The sequence below is a fragment of the Oncorhynchus tshawytscha genome, linkage group LG12 (assembly GCF_018296145.1).
Source record: "Oncorhynchus tshawytscha isolate Ot180627B linkage group LG12, Otsh_v2.0, whole genome shotgun sequence".
Classification (NCBI taxonomy): Eukaryota; Metazoa; Chordata; class Actinopteri; order Salmoniformes; family Salmonidae; genus Oncorhynchus; species Oncorhynchus tshawytscha.
Genome location: NC_056440.1, coordinates 37794128 through 37800808, shown reverse-complemented (window position 1 = coordinate 37800808; position 6681 = coordinate 37794128).

Here is a 6681-nt window from a genome sequence, read left to right as displayed (position 1 = left end):
TTGTTGTTTCTTTTGAATGTATTTACATGTTCCAGCAGTTTATGTTCTTCTGATAAAGTGTTCCATGCATGTGTCTCCTCGGTAAGAGGACTGACCTTCAGAAGTTTTATATGCAGGGACCTTGCAGTTTCCCTTGGTGCACCCCCTGGTGGACATTCCAGGCCATTGCAGCTTCTGCATGCGTTTGGTCAGGGATTCAGTGGCAATACCATTGAGACACTTAAACACAAGCTTCACATTTGCAAATCTGATTGTGTTTTTAACAGCTCAGTACATTGTACTTTTTCAGGATTTAACAGTGATGGTACCCGTACATGTTTTTGGACCAATATTTTCAGCGCACACTTATACAGTGACTCTAAGGGTCTCAGCACTGTCTGGCTGGCCTGGGACCAGGATGTTATACAGAGTGACATGTGAGAGAACCCCATTGCATGTAAGAATAAAAAAGGCACTGTCAAGACACAGACAAGGTCTTATTAGTCTGAAACAGTAGAAGCTTGCTTTGATAGTCCTACTGATCTTTTTAGCATATTTGTCAAACTTCATATTTTACCTCTGTGACTTGTTTGTCTTTTCTCTTTTCTTTGATGCGGACAGAGAGCGACTTTGTCACTGGCAGCTTCCTTGTTGAGAAACAGATTGAGACCGTTTACTTTACATTCAGTCAGACAGAGTTCAACCAGGTGGCCACTGAGGCCAGGTGTTTTGTCAAATGTTTATTGACATCAGCACGGGTTTTATCAGACACATAGACAACAGTGTCATCAGCGTACATTTGAAGGCCGGCACTTACTGGCTCTATGTCATCATACTGGCTCTATATCTCCTCTGTTATCATACTGGCTGTATATCTCCTATGTCATCATACTGGCTGTATATCTCCTATGTCATCATACTGGCTGTATATCTCCTATGTCATCATACTGGCTCTATATCTCCTATGTCATCATACTGGCTCTATATCTCCTCTGTTATCATACTGGCTGTATATCTCCTATGTCATCATACTGGCTGTATATCTCCTCTATGTCATCATACTGGCTGTATGTCTCCTCTATTTCATTATACTGGCTGTATATATCTTATGTCATCATACTGGCTGTATATCTCCTCTCTGTCATCATACTGGCTCTATATCTCCTCTATGTCATCATACTGGCTGTATATCTCCTCTATATACTTAGAGTTATCTTCAGTGGCTGGACTGCATTCTGGGCTCGGTGCTATCACGTTTCAGGAGAAGACCCAGATGCAGACAGTGTCAAAGTAACAAAAGTTTATTACTAGGGCAGGAAAAACGACAGGTCAAGGGCAGGCAGAGGTCAGTAATCCAGATCGGAGTCCATAAGGTACACAACGGCAGGCAGTCTCAGGGTCAGTGCAGGCATAGGTCAATAATCCAGGGTGGTGTGACAAGGTACAGAACGGCAAGCAGGCTCAGGGCAGGCAGAACGATCAAAACTGGGAAACCAGGAACTGGAAAAAGACAGGAGCAAGGGGAAAACCACTGGTAGGCTTGACGAACAAAACGAACTGGCAACTAACAAACAGAACACAGGTATAAATACACTGGGGATAATGGGGAAGATGGGTGACACCTGGAGGGGGGTGGAGACAAGCACAAGGACCGGTGAAACAGACCAGGGTGTGACAGGTGCAGGGTATTGTCCCTGGCCGTCTTGACACTGTCCATTGCCCTGTCCAGAGTAAAATATTTTGACCCTGTGTGGATCGATCTTTGCAGAGCGGGGTATGGGCTTGCTTCAATGTAAACAAAGCAATCTCCATTGGAACAGTTAATTAGTTGGTTCTTGTATAGAATCATGTGTTTCATCACTTTCCCCACAGTTTTGCAGCCTGCTTTAGTTAGAAACTAATTCAGCCAGCTCTTTGGTTGTCTTAGGTCTCTCTTAGGTCTCTCTTTATGTTGTGGTGTCTCTCTTGTCGTGATGTGTGTTTTGTACTATATTTTATTTTTAATTTTTAATCCCAGCACGTGTCCACGCAGGAGGCTTTTTGCCTTCTGGTAGGCCGTCATTGTAAATAAGAATTTGTTCTTAGCTGACTTGCCTAGTTAAATAAATAAAGATAACTTGGACTGAGTTCTGATTGGCCATGCATGACTTCAGACTGAAAGGGTTGTTTTCCTTGAACACCACATGCTTTCCACAGACAGATATTCCTCTAATTGGAGATTTGCCCTTGCTTCCTTTTATGTAGATGGATACACCAGAGTGCTCTAGCTCTCTGTACTGACCTAAGGTGGCCTGGGTGGATTTCCTGGGTGAGGCTATGGTAGAGCTCTTCTTCTTTCAGAGGGTTAGCTATGGCCTCCTCCCTTGTAAGGATTTCTCTCTCCAAAATGAAGATAGGAAGAACAGTTTCCCTTGACGTGTTGCACCCGGCAAATGTACTCCAAGCCTCCTTTTCTTTACCATTTTCCTTGATGCTGCTTGATGTGTCAGCCTCCATGCACTCAGCCATGTTGACTGGTTCTGATTTCCCTATATTATGTCAAAAATCACAACAAATGCTTTCTATCATCACAAAAATACTTATCTAAGATTGTCGGGAGTAATGGAGTGAATTGAATTCCCGCTGTATAAACATTGGATGGTTGATTTTGTACTATATATTCACTAGGCCACCAGACTGCTAAGAGATTTCAGGCCCTGGGATTGATTAGTGTGCAGGACTTGCAGCTCTTCCCATTGGCTGACCTGGTGAGGGAGTTCAGAGCCTCCAACGCTCATCGTCTCCAGAATCTAGCTTTGGACATAGATGACACTCCAGTCACCCCACTGAAAACGAAAAACTGATAAATGAAAGGACCTTGTGATTTAAACCGTTTTCAGCTAACACTGATACAGTGCACATATTGATACTGTATGTCTTTCTGTCTTTTGTCTCCATATCTTCGTAATATCCCAGTCTTTTAGCGATGAAGACTCCCTTCATGGAAAAGTCCTCAACCAAAGATTTGTTGAGTAACCTTCTACACAGTTATTCATAAGGTTTGAACTGCAAGGTGCAGAAACAGTTAAGTCTGTAAGTAGTGTGTCTGCATTAAGTTTAACTTCAGAATGCTGTCTTGGTTTTAGGATGCATAAAGATGGCAGGCAGGCTCTGACACTTCGACTCACCATCAGGCGCTACTCAGCAACCAACAAGCGATCAGATCAGCTCTGGTATTGGTAAATAATTCTCACACAAATAAGGAGTATATTTTGTCTGTACGTCATTACGATTTGAAAATGGACTACCAATGGCTTTGGCAAATATGCAGTAACTATTGATTAGAACCTGCTGTAAATCTACATTTTAATAGTACATTAATTTCTAAGGCTGGGTTTCACAGATCTTAAATGGTAGATCAGTTACTGTACATTTAGCAACTTATCCCCTGCGACAGTGATGCCTTGGCACAGCTGGTCACCATGGCCATGAAGCTCTTCCACAAGATGGTGGACACCAGCACAGGCTTACACCTCACCCTCCTCAACATGTGCTTCAGTGACATGCAGGCCAGGTGTGCTGCTGTCAGCAAGGCATGCATCTGTGCCTTCTTCACACACAGATCTCTTGAGAAAACCCAGGCCTCCTATGTGTCAGGTAAGACATCTGGATTTCACCCATAAGATATCAACTAATATCTCTGTCTCAGGCCTTACCCCTGCAATGTGCACTCCCTATGGGTCATCTTTGGAATTGTAAAAATGTGCATAGTTTCTCTCTCTCTCCATCTGCTATAGGATGATCCGTCTCAAAGTGTGCTTGGTAACCTCACAGTGCAGGCTGGATCTGATGTTGAAGGTAGGACAGAGTGGTTGACTGGTCAGGATGCATCACAGGGGATACCAGACACACCTCTCAACCTTAGCATAGCCCTGAGGCCTCCCATCAGCAGCCAAGTTTGGGTGAGTGCTGTGTAGGTGGAACAGTAGATGATAAAAGGACCAACAGTCCTGGTTTGACAGATTTTCCTGGATTGCCCCCAAACATTGACCCTGAGGTGTTCAGACTCCTGCCTGGTAAACTGTAAGTGCTGTTATTGTGAAGTAGAAACATCTAGGAGCAACAACGGGTGGGCCGTGAAGTGGTAGGCCACACAAGCTCACAGAACGGGACCCCTGAGGGCTGAAGCATGTAAAAATCATCTGTCCTCGGTTGCAACACTCAGTTCCAAACTACCTCTAGAAGCAACGTTAGCACAATAACTTTTCGTCAGGAGATTAATGGGTTTCCATGTCCGAGCAGCCACACACAAGCCTAAGATCACCATTCGCAATGCATCGGCTACGCATCGGCTAGAGTGATGTAAAGCTTGCCGCCATTGGACTCTGGAGCAGTGGAAACACGTTCTACCCGTCTCTCTGCCTTCAGACACTAGATAAGGGTTCAGAGGTTAGGGGTTGTCTCTGTGTCCACACGGTGTTCAGGGTGTTTGTAGTGGACAATCAGAGGGATGGCCATTACTGGCCCATTGAGAGGGAACAAGGGCTTTACTAGACTAGGGGATCCAGAATGGACCAGTACAAACACACAGGGAGCAGCTGTACTCTTGATTTACTGGATCGGCACTTTCTGTTACATCAGTAAAAATGGTTGCATGGTGTCAATGGAATCCTCTTTTAATGATAAGAGGACGGCACTTAATTACTTTTGATCAATTCAAACAAAGTATATATTTTTTAATTGACCAATCATTTATTAAATAAATAGTTGCTATAAATAACATATTAGCAACATAATATTAACCAACATTTTACAAAAAGCATATTAATCACAATAGCCTTGAGAAAAGATGGTAAAATAAAAATCTTTGTACAAAAAGAGCAAGATGGATAAATACTTGAATGGACAGACAACAAAAACTATTCCTGTTATGTGTTCAGTCCTACAATTGAAACATATTTCAAAGAGAATTGTCAGTTATGTTATCCTTCAGCTCCTTCCCTGTCGTCCAATAAATAATCAATCAATATGGTACGTAATCAATACATACAGTGGGGCAAAAAAGTATTTAGTCAGCCACCAATTGTGCAAGTTCTCCCACTTAAAAAGATGAGAGAGGCCTGCAATTTTCATCATAGGTACACTTCAACTATGACAGACAAAATGAGGGAAAAAAATCCAGAAAATCACATTGTAGGATTTTTAATTAATTTATTTGCAAATGATGGTGGAAAATAAGTATTTGGTCAATAACCAAAGTGTATCTCAATACTTTGTTATATACCCTTTGTTGGCAATGACAGAGGTCAAAAGTTTTCTGTAAGTCTTCACAAGGTTTTCACACACTGTTGCTGGTATTTTGGCCCATTCCTCCATGCAGATCTCCTCTAGAGCAGTGATGTTTTGGGGCTGTTGCTGAGCAACACAGACTTTCAACTCCCTCCAAAGATTTTCTATGGGGTTGAGATCTGGAGACTGGCTAGGCCACTCCAGGACCTTGAAATGCTTCTTACGAAGCCACTCCTTCGTTGCCTGGGCGGTGTGTTTGGGATCATTGTCATGCTGAAAGACCCAGCCACGTTTCATCTTCAATGCCCTTGCTGATGGATGGAGGTTTTCACTCAAAATCTCACGATACATGGCCCCATTCATTCTTTCCTTTACACGGATCAGTCGTCCTGGTCCCTTTGCAGAAAAACAGCCCCAAAGCATGATGTTTCCACCCCCATGCTTCACAGTAGGTATGGTGTTCTTTGGATGCAACTCAGCATTCTTTGTGCTCCAAACATGACGAGTTGAGTTTTTACCAAAAAGTTATATTTTGGTTTCATCTGACCATATGACATTCTCCCAATCTTCTTCTGGATCATCAAAATGCTCTCTAGCAAACTTCAGATGGGCCTGGACATGTACTGGCTTAAGCAGGGGGACACGTCTGGCACTGCAGGATTTGAGTCCCTGGCAGCGTAGTGTGTTACTGATGGTAGGCTTTGTTACTTTGGTCCCAGCTCTCTGCAGGTCATTCACTAGGTCCCCTCATGTGGTTCTGGGATTTTTGCTCACCGTTCTTGTGATCATTTTGACCCCACGGGGTGAGATCTTGCGTGGAGCCCCAGATCGAGGGCGATTATCAGTGATCTTGTCTTCCATTTCCTAATAATTGCTCCCACAGTTGGTTTCTTCAAACCAAGCTGCTTACCTATCGAAGATTCAGTCTTCCCAGCCTGGTGCAGGTCTACAATTTTGTTTCTGGTGTCCTTTGACAGCTCTTTGGTCTTGGCCATAGTGGAGTTTGGAGTGTGACTGTTTGAGGTTGTGGACAGGTGTCTTTCATACTGATAACAAGTTCAAACAGGTGCCATTAATACAGGTAACGAGTGGAGGACAGATGAACCTCTTAAAGAAGAAGTTACAGGTCTGTGAGAGCCAGAAATCTTGCTTGTTTGTCGGTGACCAAATACTTATTTTCCACCATAATTTGCAAATAAATTCATTAAAAATCCTACAATGTGATTTTCTGGATTTTTTTTCTCATTTTGTCTGTCATAGTTGAAGTGTACCTATGATGAAAATTACAGGCCTCTCTCATCTTTTTAAGTGGGAGAACTTGCACAATTGGTGGCTGACTAAATACTTTTTTGCCCCACTGTATAAGATCAATGTGTCACTCAATGAATGTGGTCATATTGCAGGATTTGAGTGATGAATCACACTTCACCATCT